Source organism: Megascapheus bottae, chromosome 8, assembly GCF_031878675.1.
Source record: "Megascapheus bottae isolate mThoBot1 chromosome 8, mThoBot2.hap1, whole genome shotgun sequence".
Taxonomy (NCBI): domain Eukaryota; kingdom Metazoa; phylum Chordata; class Mammalia; order Rodentia; family Geomyidae; genus Megascapheus; species Megascapheus bottae.
In genome coordinates, this window is record NC_143516.1 from 51,944,558 (window position 1) to 51,964,079 (window position 19,522).

Below are 19,522 nucleotides of genomic sequence, written 5' to 3' on the forward strand. Positions count from 1 at the left end.
TTTTCATGACTATGATACCAAGTTCTTCTGAATACTATACACTTTTATCCATTTGAGCTATCATCAAGAATACATTTCAAGGATTTTACCCATTATAGTATCCCAAGAACATAATCTGGTCTGTGACACTTAACTTCAATAAATAATTCTTCAAGTGAAGAGTCTGTTATATTGAATATAGTTTAAGGTACTAATAAAAAATTAGTTAAGAAGAAAAAGTAATATAGGCTATGAAATGGAAATAGGAAATTGTTATTAAATGCTATAACATCTTACACTGTGGGAAACAGTGTCAACAGAAAGTCATGGTACATAAATAGATATGTATAAATTATATGTACACCTGTAAAAGTGATAATTTTATCTGTTTTCAGATAAAACAAAGTTAGGAAATAATTTTAACTGATAATATTATGTGTACTGTTTTTTCAAAGAAGAAATTAATGCAATTAATACTTTTCTATTTTGAGGGAGTTGTTTGTATATACTTTATAAGCACATAATATCCAACAAATCCATTGAAATCTCTTTTTAGACAATGGATTGTGATTTCAGAGTTACTCTTCCACATAATAAGGATCCCATAGCTTTCCTTTAAAAACATTTTACTGGATTATATTTATTCCAGTAAGTGTCCATCCTGGTAGGCTTTGGATATATGATAAAGGGGACTGACAATATATAGCATGCAAAATCATCTTCTTTAAACTGTAACTCATTTTTAGTTTGTTGTTACAATAACATTCTGTTAACCAGAAATGATTTTATTACAGTTGACTGAGTAGTAACAAAGGTACATAGTTTTCAGATTCTTTCAGCAGCCTTAACTGATTTTTTTTCTATTTATTCATAAAGGTTCTACCTTCTAAAACAGGTACATATTTTCTTGTTAATGGTCATAGAAAACAAAATAGTCTCATATTTGATTCCTGTAAAGATTTAGCAACTGTTATTTATCTATAGTACACTGTAAAAAATGACACAGACATTATTTCAGTTTCACACTGATAATTTTAGTGAGAATAGTTTTCCTGGATCCTTCAAATCTGAAATCCATCATCTCTAACAGGATTTAAAAGTTGTATTTATAAACTGCACACTTTCCCCAAAAGTATTTATCATTTTTATAGTACTGTGTTTCATGAGCATTCCTGATCAAAAGCTGAAGAATTTTAAGCAAGGAAGATTTGTGGATGCATCCCCTGGAGATAGTGGTTTGGTTGTTGAGGGAGACTTAGGAATCTATGCTTTTAAAGTTCCCCTAGTGACTCCTAAAACTAGACATGTTTCTCTTGGTTGAAAAACATGACTCACTATGTGTAGCTGCTTGGGCCCTCCCTCTGCACGCCATATGTTCTTCTGTGCCTCTAAGGCAGGAATATTTTCTCAGTCATGAGCTTACACCAGAAAGTCCCACAGTACCACAACCCTTGCCCAGAAGTTCAGAAAAAGATCAGTGGTAGGATTTGTTTTGCCTGCATTTAGCCAAAATTGGTCCAATAATGGTATTGAAAACATCTGTGATTTTTGAGGTGAATATGGATGTAATAAAATAAATGTTTTATTGCAGATGAAGAGTCATGTGGAGATATGAGAAAGGAAATACGGAACCAAGGGAATGTTTCTTAAAGTCACAGGCAAATTCTTGTGTTTCAAATCTGCCAGCTAGACCAGAAGACTACCTCCACTTGCTACTGGATTTCACAGGAACTCATTGTTTAGATGTCATTTTTGATTGATATGTTGTATTTTTCTATGTTTACATATAAAACTGATACCTCAGAAATTCAAGGTATAGGTCTCACCATTTTTCATTCAGAATATCATACTAAAATTAAAATAAGCTCAATGTAAAAGAAAATACTGAGTTTATTGAGAAAGACAGGAAACAGACAAGAATAGGATGTTTTTGCATAAATATGCTATAACAATAAACAACAAACATGAGTGTTTAAAATTTTAGGATGAAAAAAGGAACTATGCGTTTGGCACCAAATGACATAATATTACTCTGACAGGTGATTACAATCACATGATCATGATGTATTATACTCATAAATTGGTATGCTGAATTAAAACTTTTGTGTAATTATGTATAGATAATATGAATGCAAATGAACAGGTAAATATGATCATACTGTCCAATCTTGACATTTTAGTGTTAATACATATTTTTACCTAGAAAGATATCCAAAGCTATAGAAAAAAATGAATGATATCAACAACAACAAAGACTAGATTTGATAGAAATAATTTAAAGAATAAATAAAACAAAATAATAATTTTCTATAGAAAGGTGACTATTCAGTTCTCCAAGAAGTTGTATAATTTAAAAAATATAAGATTCAAAAAAACTGCAAGAGCTTATAATGAGTCCTTGATGCAACAGATATATTTAAGATACTTTTGAATTGTTTCTGTCCCTTAGCTCTTGGTGACACAGGATTAACAAAAATATGTCTCTAGATTATGCTCTTAATCCCATATTTTCTCAATTACTGCTTCCTTGCGAGAACAAATCTCAGCCCCGCCAAGCAGATCTGACTGAAATATTCATAAAAAATACAAAAATCTCACGAGATGGTAAACCATGTTGCATCTGTAACTGTTTAGATTTTCTATAAAAAAAGTTTTTAAACCTAAAATCCTAGGTTAAGTCATTTGTTTTTTTTCTTTTACAACTTCAAGTTATTGAGCTTCCACAGTTAAGAATAGAAAATAAATGAAACTGGATGTCTTATAGTCTCAATGATTATGGCAGTTTCCTGGAACTTGGAACTCACAAAGCACAATGAAAGTGAAAATCATGGAATTGCGTGGTCTTATGGGCCAGCTTTCCCTGCGCTTATCTAAAGACATGCTTTCATTTGATATTACATCTTCAAAATATAAATCACTGAAATAGTGGGAAGGGGAATACTGTGGTTTCACATGCTTGGAGAGGCTTTAAAATTCAATGTGGTACCTTTTATGTAGCAGAGTGCCTGAAGTTCAAAGACAATCAATCCTTGTGTCTGAAAATTTATAAACCCTGGATTGGTGGAAATGGCGATGATTTATCTTCTTGGAATGGTTCATGTCTGCTCTCTTGCTTCCACTTCATCTCCAGTTCTACTTCCTAGCAGAGACCAGAGGGGATGTCGAAAATCGGAAATCAACTGCTAATCCTAAAATCAGCTATTAAATAATGAATCAGAAATCAAATAAAACAGAAATCTTCAGCTTTGGTCTTCTAGCATTTATTTTGGTTAGAACCAATATTATTTTGCCAAGTGAATTAATCAATGGGTATTTCACCTCCTACCTACTATACAATCAAAATTCAGAGAATCTAGGTCATACTTGTTTTTACTAACACTGTAAAAATTCCAATGCCAAGTTCTTTTATTCTTTTTTTTATTATTTTTATTTTTTTATTGTAATTAGTAAAAGGGTTACATGATATTTGCCAGATAGAAGCATTAATTCACATACATTGATACCCTTTCACATGTCTTGGTACCCATTTCCCTCCCCCCCCCCCCACACCCCACACCCGTCTTGGTTTTCCCCCCTTCCCTATCAAATTTCAAATATCCAAATACAAATAAATTCAATATATCAGATAACAAAGTGAGATACTATACCAATATGAGATAACCAAGGGACAGCAAAGGAGATGAGAGACAACATAGTACATTAAGGACAACAATCATTCATTATATGGCTTTTGTTTCAATATCCTGGAGGTCCTTTCAATTAGCTTCACATTATATGTCCTTGAAGTTCTTTTATTCTATTTGACTTTTTTCAGCTCTAGTCTTCCCCATACATTCTTCTGTTCTCTATCCTTCAGGTCATCTCAAATATGAGAAATAAAACTCTTCCTCTTTCTTGCTAGGATAATCCTTTGTTCCTAATTCTTAAAGGACCTTGGATAGTCTTTTTTCACTCAAGAATAATAATACACATCTGTTTTAGACTGATGCAGTCTCCTAGGCCTTTCTGTTAATTATAGCTGTAATTTCTCCTTATAAATTACTCCTCCCTAGAAAGAGGCAGCTCCTCTGCCTACATCTTCTCTTAACTTATATCTTGCTTCTCCTCCTTTCCCCTTTTGCCTGTTCTTTTCTCTGTGTCCATGTTTCCTTCCTTTCTATAAAAATATTCATTTCAAATCTAAAATGGAATTATATTTATTTTAATAATCTGAGATGTTGGAGTACGTTTCCACATATAGAAAATTAAATTTTGGGGTGCCTGTAGCTCATGTCTATCATGCTAGCTACTCAGGGGGCTGAGATCTAAGGATTGGAGTTTGAAACAAATCTACCCAGGAAGGTTACTAGGTCACTTTCTCTCCATCTAACCACAAAAAAAAAAGGCTAGAAAATAGAGCTATGGCTCAAGGGATAGAGTGCTGTCATTATGCAAAATAGCTCAGGAACAGCACCCAGGGCCCTGAGTTCAAGCACAGGACTAGAATAAAAAAGAGATATGTAAATACAATTTTAATAAAGTACAGTAAACATAATAAATTAATAAAAATTTAACATAAAGTTACTGGGCTGCTATCTTTATAATTTTTTATAATAAAACATAATTGAATAATAAAGTAAGTTATTCCTTTACAAACCTCTCGCATAACAAAAGATTTTGAAGGAATATATAAGATAATTTATAATTATAGAAAATTATAAAGTAAAATCCAGTAGAAAATAGACTCTACAGAGTACATGAAATGAGATAAGTAACACTTTTAATATGCTTTGTCTTTGCACTTATTGATAGCTAATATGTTCTGGAGACAAAATGCTGCATTCCTTTTCCATTAAGAGTTCCTTTCCATAAAAATGAAACATTTTTCTTAAGAATACACACAATTAGAGTTTTGCTCCAGTGTCCACCAGCAGTCCCAGCTACTAAGTAGGCTCAGTGGAGAGGATTACTTCAGTCTTTGAGTTCAACCCCACACTAAGGGCAGAAGAAAAGAAATATTCACCCCAAATTAGTGAAAAAAATCAACATAAAATTAAGGGGCTTTTCATTTAATCAATGGAAACAGACTAATGAAAATATAGAATAAAAGGATAATTTTGTCTAATTTCTGGATCTTGTAATTAGTTACATCCCAGATAGAAGAGACAAGGTGACAGATTTGAAAATTATAAAACATGTTCCAATAAATAATCTAAGTAAACAAAACAGAAATCTTTTTATAACTAAGGAAAAAAGAGAGGATGAGCACTGGAATTCTCAAGTGCAATGGCAGAACAGTGCAAGAGAAAAGAGATTGGTAGGCATCAGAGGAAATATAAATGGGGTTAGAAAGGTGGGGGAATGCAATCCTACAATGTACATTCTATGACACTAAGAATATTGAAGGGAGGGAAGAGATTGGAAGGGATGGGAAAGTGATGAAGGGGATGTTATTAATCAAGATACTTTGTACACATAAGGTGACAGGTTGAATTGGAAGCATTTTGTACAAATACTTAAAAATAATTAAAAATTTAACAGTTGTGCACAAAATAGAACTTGGAGAATTAGTTCAGGCTTTCCACAGCACGGAATAATCCAAATATATCACCCAAAAATTTCATGCTTTATATTTATGTTAAAAATAATTTTTAGCCTGGAACTGGCTATGTCTGTAATCCTAGCTACTCAGGAGACTTAAGATCTGAGAGTCATGATTCAAAGCTAGTTCTGGCACCTAAAATGTCTGTGAGATACTATCTTCTGTCAACCACTGGGTGGCGGGGGTAACCTGAAGTAGAACTGTGGTATAAGTGATAGAGTAGTAGTTTTAAGTAAAAATGTTCGGTATAGTACCCAGGCCCTGAGTTCAAGCCCTAGTACTGGCACCCGCCCCGCCCACCCCACACACAGAAAGATTATACCATAATTATAGAAAAGTTGCTTTCAAATGTTTATTGAATAAATATAGTGTTATATTTGTAAAATGTCCAACTCTATTTGAAAGAAGTGAAATGAATTGAAACTAGATATCTACTATGAATTCAAGTTAACTGAACAAATACACTACTCTTGATTTTCTTAGTGTTGTCTTGGTCAATTGAGTATGGAAGAAAAGGAAAGAATAACATCCTTATAGTGTACACCAATGTAAAATTATCATCCCCAGAAAAACTAAGCTATTTTACCATGTTCCATGTGCAATGTTTTAGAAGTAGATTTTGAGTAATTTTTCAAGAGACAGAATTTTTTTTATCAGTAGAATTTCCATCAGAAATACACTATTCATACGCATTAGACTAATAATACATTTGATAGTATATTATTTTAATTTAGCCTTAAGAAGTGTAATATAATAACTTGAAGTAAATAGTAATTTATGCAAATACATACAAAGCACAGATTGATGTTCTGTATTCCCACTAAATAGGAGTCCTAAAAGAGCTACTATGTGAAAAGGAATCTTGGGAGTCATAGTTTGCTTAGAAGCAAACTGTGTAGGTTGACAGATTTAGTAAATGTTGCTATATCAGTAAAAGAAAAGGAGAGCTCTCAGATACCCACCACCTCCTGTCATCTAGAAATGACTAATTTTCTGAACAAATTTGTCAAAGTCTAGATTTAGTGGAAAGAGAAATGAAGTTGGAGTTTTATTCCAGGATAATAGTTCGATCCTGCTAGATTTTCTGCAGTTTAAAAGTAACTGTTAGAACTTGCAAAGCCTCAATTTCCCAGATTTTTAAGTGAACCAGGTTATATTTGCAACCTATCAAAAAGAGCTTAGAGTGGCTTAATGAGGTGACATTCTAAAATGTTATCTAAGGGAAAATATTTTTATTATCTCTGCAGATAATATCTCAGCTTGACTGAAGAAGAAAGATAGCACAAGATATCATTGTATTCTGATAAAGCAATGAACTACCACCTGCAGGAAATTGGCTTCATGAAAGGCAATGACAAAGATGAGGATTACATGGAATCAATCAGAGGCAGACAGGAAGAACACAAGCCAGATGAAGTGAAGTCTTTCATGACAGGCAGGAGAATATATCAAAGCCATCCTTGCTAATTTCAAAAAGCCCACTCCCTCCTCTAGAGGTGAGAACATCACTTTTCAGACAGCATGCTGGCTCTGCTGGACTTCTATGAAGATGCTATGACTCCATTTGTGGGATTCTTTAAGGATGATTTAGGAATGAAAAAGGCCAACAAGCCTGCTCACTGTGAATTTAGATCCTCAGTGGGAGGAAATTGAGTGCAGAGGTTGCCACATTTATTTCTCCCTTGGGAATGTGTTGGATCAAGCTATATCCTTATCTGTGCTATTTTAATTCAGGGCTACAAGTTACTTAAATATTACCTTTCTGATAATGCTACTTGATTTTGTTCTAAATTAAAGAGGCATATTTAGAAGATGAAACAAAAGGAACCAGTTAAAAACTGATAGTATCAATCCTGGGAAGACAAAATGCAAGACAGAGACTAGGACAGATGGTCAGAACAATATGTGTGATGCAGCATGGATCACAGCAAGAACTCTGTGAATGCGCATGTGTTTCACAGGAAGAGCAGAGGCTATGAGGAGATCTGTGCTAGATTTCTATTTTGGTAAAGAATTCAAAGCTGGATTTGGCGATATGAATCAATAGTTCCCACTACTGGAGAGACCCATGTAGATAATTTGAAACCCGGTGGTAAAGATCATATTTCACAGCAAAGTGGTTTCCTGCCTCAGATATGAAGGAAAGAAGGAAAAAGGATGGAAAAAATTAATAAATTGTTTACATTAATACTTGACAACTTACATGGAATGGTCCCAATTATTTGGAAAACACAAGATATCATTTGAGAAAAAATCAGTAGCCTGAAAAAAATACATATCTACTAAAGAAATTCCATTGGTAGACTTGTATATGCATGACTCAATTTTATTAGGTTAGCTGGTATGTAATAACTGGTGTGCAGAAAAATAATATATACTTACTGATTTGAAAGAAAATTATGATAAACCCATTTTATGGAAATACAAATGCTACTTCTTAAGCTACATTTTACACTGAATATTCTAAAACAAAAAAGATTTAGAAGCGAAAAAAATAAAGGAGGGGAAAGATAGAAAGTCATAGAGAATTACAAACCATTTCATTTTAATGTATACACCATCAAGAAGGAAAACTGAGAGGAGGGATGGATGGATGGGGTAGGAAGGAGGAAGGAGAATGATGAAAGTGTATAAGTGACGTTAAGGACCTTGAGATTCTTATCTCCAATCAACCACTAGAAAATGGGAGGTGGGGGTGAGGCCCAAGAAGTAGGGCAGTAACCTTGAGCTGACGAGCTCAGGGACAATATCCAGGCCAAGTTCAATCCCCAAGACCTATAAAAAGAAAAAAATCTCCTATATGAGAGAATTGTTGGGTCATTTGGTACCAAAATTATTTTTGCTCAAACAATGGAAAATGTTTGGAGTATAACTTGGTGCAATTATTGTTTATTTTATTTTTGTTGAAATGAGCATAATGTTCAATGGAGTAGACATTGAACATGTGTTAACTAGATAATGGAGAGAAGAATCGGTTATATTGATCTTAAACAGTGCTTTGAGTAGTTATCAATCCCTTCCAGACATAAGCTATGCCCCTAATGACTATGTTTATATGTATGGGAAAAATATTAAGTATTGAATATTATTAGACAAATTTATATTAATCCTTATACTCTGTTGCCTGAGAGTTAGTACACATGGTAAAAGTTTTATTTCAGGAGCTTATTAAGACCAATGGGTGATAAATGTGATGGGAAGATTGAGTAACAGATAGATAAATACAAAGATAGGTACATACATACATACATACATACATACATACATACATACATACAAAATTAAATGTATAGACTTAACCCAGAACAGTTATTACCAGACAAATCTATAACATAGCTCATTCTGAAAAATATTAAGAATGAGGCCACGATTTTTGCATCCAATTTCACAGATATAAGCAGCTCATCAGTCTTTTAGCAAAATGATATTGACATTTCCACAGCTTCTGCAAGCTTGAAGAATTATCAAACATGTTTGGTTTTCAAATAACAAGGAAGAATCACCTGTTATATCTGACTTGCAATTTACCAAGTCTACACAAATAAAGCTGGCTAATCAGGACAACAATAGCATGGATGAGAAGTGTGCAGAGGAGAATAATGGAAATGCCAGGCTCTGATTGTTCTATTAAAATCGGAGCAATTCATCACTTAACATCATTAGGCACTAATAATTTGTACTATAGAAAGAAGACCTTTCAGAATTTTCAGGATTTTTTCAGTTACCACTAAAGTACTGGTTAATAAATTGGCACATCTGTATTAAAAGATGGATCTGATGACTTCAGGCAATTAGTAATTAGATAGTCATATTTAAACATGGTTAAAATAATCTATTATGTAAAATTAAATCCCAGCAAATGGACCATATCGATTTTTGGGGGGGGAAGGGTCAATATCTCATTGTGGCACTGATGAGTGGCATATAATTTATAACACTGTCATTTAATAATTAAATTTTTTATTATTTTGTTTACTGTTTTCTCATTTCTAGACATTTTGCTTTGTGATTAGTAAAGAATCCAACTCAGCAGCACCTTCTAACAACTCAGCATGGAAAATTATCTATGAAGATTCAATCTCTGCCTGAATCACACTAATCCTATGATTGGGCTCAAGGAAAGCCTTGGATCCCTGTAGAGTTCCTGATGCACTGACTATTCCATAAATATAACTAGGTATAAACCAGGAAGAAATGTGGACCTTTCATCTGTTCTTTGCCCTGCTGAAACAGACCAAAGGATGGGTCTTGCAGATTCCTCCTCAGAAGTAGTAGATTTCTAATCTGAAGACATCAGGTCCTTTGCAAGATATTTGCCTCATATGTTAGCTGAAAGAATCTTCCAACAGTCATTTAGCTTATGCTTATTTCTTTAGAAGAGTACTGATAGAAGTTTGTATCCAAGCAAACACACACACACACACACACACACACACACACACACACACACACGTAAGCGTACTTACATGAAAAACAGTTACCAGTAAAAATGCTGACATATTTTGTATTTAGACACTTACTAAAATATTTCCCTATTGCCAATGTTTTAGGATAACTTAGTAAACTTTCAGCAGTACTTTTTTTTTTTTTTGCCAATCCTTGGGCTTGAACTCAAGGCCTAGGCTTTCTCAAGGTTATCACTCTATCATTTGAGCCACAGCACAATTTCTAGCTTTATTTGTGTATGTGGTATTGAGGAATCCAACCCAGGGCTTCATGCATGCTAAACACTAGTCCACACTCCCAGCCCAATCCTTGTCCTTGTAGGAAACTATTTAGGTTCAATGTACAGTCCCCATAGTGATCTTGTAAAATTAAGAATTGGTTGATAGACTTTGCTTCTTTTGAACTAGCATACCCAGATTAGTAGTGTTGATTGTCTGAAATATTAGCTTCTCTTAAATATTATCATATCAATAATTTAACACATGTATTGTAGAATAAGATCTGTTAGTACATAATTAGGCCATTGGCACACCAGATTCTCATTGGCAAATAAGATGTATACAAATATTGAAGAAAATTATTTGTTTTATGAACATTTCATTACTCATTCAGACAACTTAGACTAGTTTAATTCGAGTTTTAAAATAAAGATGATGTAAAAGATGTAGCCCCAAAATTTAGAGCATCAAGAGTTGCTCCAGATGTTTTTATTCCAAGTAAATATTGATTTGGAGTTACCAGTTCACTTAAAATGCAGTTAAATGCTCCAAATGGGAGTAAATGGAAGAATTATTTTTATTTGCAGAGCAGACTTTGTCTCATATTCCCCCTATTAATTTTAAGTATTTTTAAAATTAGTTGATAAGTCCTATCCATATCCACTATGATTTTGTTAGGGTATTTTGAAAAAGAAAAAATGTTGAGTCTTGTTTCTGTAAAAATTCATATTTTTCTATTCATATGACAAATGCATGGCAATATTTGTTTTCAATGCTTAAAGAATAACTTCAACAACATAATTATATATTAAAAATTTATATGAATAAAAATTTTCTTTTTTAAATTGTTGCAGATATGACATATTAGGCTGAAATATTAGGAAATTCCAAATGGAACAATGGAATGTCAGTTAGAATATTATTATAAGAAATTCTAAGTTTTCATGGGGAAAATAATCTATAGAGCCCCAAATCACAGTAGTGATAGTAACCTTGAATTTTTGAATCAAGAGATATTTGGAGAAGTAACACTGTAACCGGAAATTTTTTTTTCCCCAGTGCTTGGAGGCAATGGGAGCAGAAGATAAATCCTAAGGCTCCCTTAGGCTTCTGTAAGGGACATAAGAATGTTTGTCTTCAGCCATGTGGTTACAGTTAGGACTAGACAAACAAAGTGCATGTTCCTTAAAGAGCTCCAGGCCTCAGACTCCTAGTTAGTTCTTAAATGTTTCACCTGTATTGCCTTATCTTTCTGTTCAGGCCCTGAGTTTGTTTTTGTTCTAGGAAAACTATTCCCTCAGAGAATAACCAAGCATGATAAAATACAGAATTACATGGTGAATTCACATCAACTGTGCAATCTGCAGGATTTCAAGCCTACATTTGAATATAAAATGTCCCCAGATAGGCAGTGCTCACAAGTGCTTGTTTAAACAAATCCAAACCTTCACTAGGGAAGCTCAGTGTCGGTGCAGATCTCCAAAGAAATAAATGTTTATTTTGTGATCACAGATCACAAAACTTGCAAGGCAACAATTCATCAAAGTAGAAATGTTAAATTAACCAGCAATAAATGTAGACTTTACGTACTGCAGATATCACCATTACCCAAAATAAAAATATATGTGACTGAATTGTTTATTAAAAATTTGAAAACATGCCCTGACTCTTGTGCCTCAAGCATGTAATCCTGAGATCTAAGGATCACAATTGGAAATCAGCCCAGCACAGAAAGGAAATTGTTATCTCTAATTTGTTGCTAAAAACAAGCAGAAAGTGAAGATGTGACTCAAGGGTAGAGCACTAGTTGAGCAAAAGAGCTCAAGAACAGAAAGGATTATGTTAATTGAAGTAAGCAAGACCAAAAGAAACACAAGTTGCATCATTTCCCTCATTTGTAGGAACTGGAATATGCCTGTAAATCTAGAAGTAAGCACACTGGGTGGCACCAGTGGCTATAAATGAATTACTTTAGTATGAAATAATCTATGGAGAATAATCTATGGAGTATAATAGTATAATTCTTTATATAGACTAAGTAAAAAACTAACAGATTGAGTATTGGGAAATGAGTATTGCAAGGAGTTTGAGGTTAGGAATATTGAGGAATTTAGTAGAATGAAGGTAAGAAAATATTGCATATGTCACAGAACTCAGAAAACAAGAAAAGCAATGGATAGGGGGTTGGGAAGATGTTTGATGAGATAACACAGGTCAAGAAGCATTGATACATAGTTTGTTTTGCTAAATGGCATAAGCTTCAATACATAATGTAAAAAAATTAAGTAAGGGAAGAGGTGGGTTGGGAATGGTGGGTGAGAATGTTAATAGGATTGACATTGAGCAAGAAGCACTGTCTTCATAAATGCTTCAGTTGGAGGTCAACACCATTGTACAACTACCTAAAGAAAATAAAAACATATTTAAAAATGTACAGGGATGGCATCCCAGCCCCTGGCTTTATTATGACCTAAGACCAGTATCGAAAAGAAAAAGAAAAAGAAAACATGAGCTAAGATCAAAATACAATGGGTTGCAAACAAACTAATTTGAAAAGTAACTACATCGAAACTTCAAAAAATGTTAAATGATATTGCAGTTAAAAGAGCATGAATTCATATATTAATAGATAATCAATTGGATGATCTATTACACACATACAATGGAATTCCTCATACTGCAGAGGAGAAGAGATAAAATGTAAAAAGTTGTTAGCGATGGGCCGGGAATTTGGCCTAGTGGTAGAGTGCTTGCCTAGCACGGCCAAAGACCTGGGTTCAATTCCTCGGAGCCACATGCATAGAAAAAAGCCGGAAGTGGTGCTGAGGCTCAAGTGGTAGAGCTCTAGCCTTGAGAAAGTCCAAGGACAGTGCTCAAGCCCTGAGTTCAAGCCCAGGACTGGCAAAAAAAAAAGTCGTTAGCAGAATTATAAAATGAGCAGATTAACAGATTATTAAATTTGAATGTATGAGTAGCTTAAATTTTAACAAATGAACCTCAGAGAGAAGATTTTAAAATTAACCGGGAAAGAAGTTTCAGACATCTTAGCAATATATTCATATACAGAAAGCTCAAGAAATGCAATCAGTATCAAAAAAAATTAATGATTGCTGCACACATCCTAATAAAAATTTATAACATAAAAGAGAACGAAGTATTAGCTAACTGATTGGTCTTCCAAGAAATAATAGCCCCTATCAATTTGTTCGGCCGGACAACTCATCCCATCCAGCACCTGAAATCCAGGTAACTGGCACACATAGGGCCCATGGGAAGTTCCCCCAGGCTCTAAGGTTATTTCCTCTTCCTCAGAGGTCACTTCCACTGCCTCTGAGGTCATGTCCTCATCTTTTCAGGTCACACATCCTTCAGACCATGGGGGTGGGGGGGGCGGGGTTCTCAGGCCCTGAGTTTCCTTTAGCAACCAACATAGCCAACACCTCCTCCCCACCTCTCACCCTCCCTAAACAATCAATCTCCTTGATTAGTTCACTCAGCACCTTCCATCTTGTGCAAGCCTGCAGTTTGCTGCTTCCTAATAAACTCTTCTGCGTGAACAACCAAGTAGAGATCTCCGTTCTCAATCCTTACATGTGGTGCCAAAATCCTAAAGGGGATAGTGTCTCCTATTTTATTCGAGCATCAGTCACTTCCCTCTATGAACCAGAACTACCAAAGGAGTCCCAGATTTCCCACCTTTACTGTTGCTGGCCCTGCAACCATGCCAGAGGGCTCCTCCTCCACCCCTCTACATCTGCTTAGTGATTTCCCATGGATCCTCTGCCTCCTTCCCCCACCTTCTCTCTCTTGATGTGTCACCACATAAAAGGGACCCTCCCTCCTCTGCCTTCTGGCCAGTCATTTTTACTTTGGGGGATGGCTATTTATGTGGCTAATCGAGGATGGTGGTGGGCATAAACTTCTCAGCCATCTCATCTAGAAAGGCAACTGTACTTGTATTATAGCCATTTTTTCTCTCTCTGTCTTTCTCTCTCTCTCCTTTCAGATTGAGACAATTTGCCATCAGATCACCTCCACTCCAGCCAATAGCCCTTTGTCTTGTGCCCTGTGCCCTTGAGAATGAAAGGCAGGCTGGGTCCTGGACACCTCCTCTAAGTTCCCTTTGAAAGATTAGCCATCCCTTCCTATTTGTCTGCTTGTTTGCTTGCTTACTTAATAAAACTCCACTAAGTTTACTTACCATTGTGACATGTCCAGAAATTTTCCATTTTGGCCAGATGCTGGATTTTCATGCAATAGCCACCCTCTGGAAAGTGTTTAAAGGTCAATTCATAGCTATCGTGTCTCACTATCAAAATGGTTTTAAAGGTTTTCTGGTAAAGATTTAACTGACTCCACAGGCCAAAAGAGAAAAAAAAAAGCATTTTTAAACTCAAACCATTTGCACGTTAACACACACACACACACACACACACACACACACACACACACACCAGATTTAAATTTCAACTGCAAAGAAGCTCATTGGATTAGGATGTAAAAAAGTGTGTATGTCTTTCCCAAATATGCAAGCTGCTTTGGATACAGAGCTGACAATGATTTCAATCTTAATTAGTATCCTAAAGTGCTATTTTCAGTCAAAAAATACCTAGATTGTTTGATCAGTTGCTGTTTCAAAACTCTCATCATGTCTACTATTGTTTTGCCTTTACAAAATTTATCCTCTGCAGAATTACAGTTAGACTCACAGAGAGATAATTTACTCTTAAAACTATTTATTAGTCAAATTTAACTTCTATTCTTAAGTTCCAGATAAGCCCTGCTTGAAACCTATTACTATTGATCTCCTTGTTATTTCAGTGGAGATAAAAAGGATCTCTTTGCATCAAATCTCACTTGGTCTGGCAGTCACCTACCACTCCAATGTGGAACATGCCACTGGCAGCAAAGAAAAACGCAACATCATCCCAGCAAAAAGAGACCCCCTAGACTCCCAGGACAAAGCTAGTCCTGTTGGCAATGGTCCATCCATAGGCAGTTGGAAAAACTGCAGATAAGAGGAGTTGGTGTCAGGTCCTAAATGGAATCACTTTCTGCCTGCCCTTTCAAAACCAATCAGAGCCAGTTCAAAAGAAAATACAGTAGTTAACAAGCATGCTTATCTAATGTTCATACTTGTCTTCTTCTAAATGAATAGATGTTGGGGCCTGGTCACCGTCTCTGGGGCTGTTCACCATTCTGGCTCATCGGCCATTAAAGGGTTTTGGCCAGGCATTCCTCGCATACCTCTCTTGAGGTATTTCTGTGTACTTGACTCAACTGAACCCCCTAGCTCAGCCCCGCTGCACACTTTCCTGCACCGGTCTTGCCCTGACCCTTGGTGATAGCACCTTGGCCTTTTTCCTATTGGTTCCTTTTGCTTTTCCTAACTCCTCTTTCCCCCACAGTATGTAACTAAGTGCCCAACACAATAGAGATCTGCTGGGCTTTTATAGCTGACACAGCTCCTGGCTCAGTGTTGTTTCCCCCCCTCCACCCCCCGTAATTGGGGGAGGTCTGGGCTATCCATACTTGCCACCTTGCTCGGTTCTGTGGGACTTCAGGCTGGCCCTGGGTGTCCCTCTCATACCGGTGTTGCTGAAGAGCAACAGATAGAAAGTTAAAATTCTCATCTTTTTTACCTGCTATTTCTATTTATAATGGTTCTCCCAGCTCTATCTATAGTCCAGATATATGTATATTTTCCAGTTACAGAAATATTTAAGACCTCCCACTGGATCCTTAAGCACTAAAATCCAGCCCCAGCCTCAAACTGTTTATTCTTAAATAGTCCACAATACTATTTCTACCCAATCACCAGATGTTAAATCTGTTGAATTCCGGGACTACTTGGAACTTGGGAGATAGGTACTAGTCATTTCATCCCTTTTTATTATTTTCCACGTGGAACAGATAGCTGTCCTTTCTGGTGCCCTTTGTGTCTCTTCTGATAATATTTTTTTTCTTTTCTTATTGTTCAGCCCCTGTCTTATAAAGCTTTTTTGAGAAAAGTCTGAATGATGCATATGCACATTCACCAACAAGGAATTGTTACTTCTGCCTACAATTCCTAATGTGGATACCCTCAGGAAGTAGCCAGAGAGAATCAGCATTCCTTTATAATTATCAACAAGCTGGAATGTTAGGCCTGCCTGGGAGAAAATGGTCCCTCCCCCTTTGTTCTCCCTCTGTGCATAAGTGACTTTCTACAGCTGTCCCCACCCAGCCTCTATAATCCAGGTAACTGGTGCACTTGGGGACTGTGGGAGATCCCAGTCTCTGAGGTAACTTCCTCTTCCTCTGAAATAGCATCCTCATCTGCCCAGCTCACACCCTCTTGGGACTATGAGAGGTTCTCAGACACTGAGGTCACTTCTGCCTCTGCTGTGGCCACAACTTCTTCCCACTCACTATATATATATATATATAATCTCTCTATTATTGGTTCTCTCTCCACATCCTCTGTCTTATGGGAGCCAGTTGTTTTCTTCTCCCTAATAAATTCTTCCACCTGAATAACCATGTGGAAGTCTCATTTCTTAATTTTTAAACTAACAGTAATATTAGATAAAATGTTGTCTTGAAAAGATGACAAGTTGCTCTTAAATGTACTGAGTGAAAACAACTTTAAATTTACTAAATATAGAGCTCCCCTATGACCCAGCAATTCCACTACTTGGCATTTACCCAATTGTCCAGAAACAAGGACATACTAAAGCCAGTAGCACAATAATGTTCATTACAGCACTATTTACCATAGTGAAGATATGGAACCAACACAGATGTCCCTCATTAGATGATTGGATCAACAAGATATGGTATTTATTCACAATGGAATTCTATGCTGCCATCAGAAAGAATGACATCACCCCATTTTTAAGGAAATTGAAAGACTTGGAAAAAATCATATAAAGTGAAATAAGCCAGACCCAAAAGAGCATAGGCTCAATGGTGTCCCTCATTTGTAATAATTAGTACAAACCTAAGACTCTTCTAGCAGAGGATTATAATAGCTCAAAACCTAGATACATAAGGCCATACAAGATGATCCTAAATGAAAGGACCTCCAGGATATGAAAACAAGAGCTTAATAATATGTGAATGTTGTTCTTAATGTACTATGTTATTTCTCATCTCTTTTGTTGTCCCTTGGTTAATCTCATATTGTTACAGTATCTGACCTTGTTATCTGGTATATTGTATATATGCTTATTTGTTTATTTGAAATAGGAAATGGGAGGGGGTAAACAAGATGAGAGGAAGGAGTGAGGGGAGGGAAATGGGGACAAAAACATGAGAAGGGGTATCAATGTGTAAGAAGTAATGTACCTTCTATCTGGTGAATATAACTGTAACCCATCTATTAATTACACTAAAAAGAGAAAGAAAAAATTCTGCTTTTCCTCCCAGAAGAACTTTTACATATATATATATATATATATATATATATATATATATATATAAAATGAGTGATTGTTGTCCTTAATGTACTATGTTATCTGTCATCTCTTTTGCTGTCCCTTGGTTATCTCATATTGTTACAGTATTTCACTTTGTTATCTGATATATTGGATATATTTGGTTGTTTGAAATTGGATAGGGAAGGGGGGAAAACAAGATGAGGGGTGAGGGTGGGGGGAGGGAAATGGGGACCAAGACATGAGAAAGGGTATCAATGTATGTGAAGTAATGCACCTTCTATCTGGCGAATATAATGTAACCCTTCTATTAATTACAATAAAAATATATGAAAAAAATAAAGTGATTTTATAACAGCAACTAACCCAAGCTAAAAAAAAATCTCAATCATGCAATTGAAATAAAAGAAAATGATTCTCAATTAATAACTATAATAAAAACTACCTGCAAGGTCTTTATTAACCAAGGAAATTCTAATACACATGAATATATGTACACAAACATCAATAGTCATTCATAGAAGTATTGCACCAAAATCCATGCCCAACAGAGCTGCCCATTGTAGTATTACACAATAAAAGTGAATGATGTACAACCACATACACCAGCATGGTAAATAACCAAAACATGTACTAAGTAAAGGAAAGGTACTTATGAATGCATGCAATATAGTTTTGTTATGTAAATTTCAAAACTATGCCAAAGCAAATTACATATTATTAAAGTATACATAAAACATAAATCTATAGTGACAAAGAATGACTAGCCACTCAAATATCTGCACAGTGGATAACTTTAGGGCATACAGTAAGTGGTAGATAGGTGAAAACAATTATTTAAGAACCCATGTAGAACTGAAGATGCAATCAGGCTTGAATTCAGGACCTCATTTTCACTTGACTTTCTCAGCTAGCCTTCAAGCACTAGAGCTACATCTTTAGCCCAGGTTTTTGCTTTTTATTTGAAACTAGATCCTGAGAATCTTTTCTGTCTGGGCTGGCTTTCGTCTAGGAATCCTCCAGGTTTCAGTCTCTCATTTTCTCATTAATATAGTTTTAGTAAGTCCGTTTATGAATATCATGCTTCTTGATCACAATCACTCCCACATTCATTTCCTAAAGGCAAATATTGACTGGAACTGAGCATAAGCTATGGCTTTAACTTGCCCCATATCTTATGAGTTGCTCTTGCACTCCAAGCTATACTCCCAGTTGGATCCTAAAACCGCTTGAGGTTTTAAGTTGAAGGTACTAAGAAAGGCTAACTTTACTCTCAAGAAAAGGCCTTTTACAATACAAGTCTCTTCAAAGAATAACAAAATAAACCATAGTTAATTTAAGATCAACTCAAATAAAATAAAATGAGACCAATGTCTTGGTTAAAGATTCATCATAGTGAAATGGAACTACACTAAAGTTTCCCTTCTTGGATCTATGTGTTTCACAAAAATAAGCTATAACCTGAAGCTCCCTTCTGTCTCTTAGGATTTTGCTTGCCATGCTATGACTCACACACAAAAAAGTAGTCTAAAATCAGTGTGTTCAGGTGTAGCTAGTAGATGGATCTGAGCAGGGATTAGTTATCCCTCCTATCTGTCCAAAAGAACTCTACCTTGAGGAAGAACATTTGGCTTTTAAGGAAGGGGAAACTTAGGAGTGGATAGACCCATTCCTTTGCTCTCCAGATTGAATGACTTGCTTTCTCAGCTGTTACTCTGCCATTGGGCTATATCGCCAGTTTGGCCTTGGCTTGTTAATTGGAGGTGGGGGCTGTAGGACTTCTCTATGAACACTGACCTCAAACTCAAAACCTATGGATTTTATTCTCCTAAATAGAGAAGATTACAGGCCTGAGCCACAGGTACTTGGCGTTTACAACA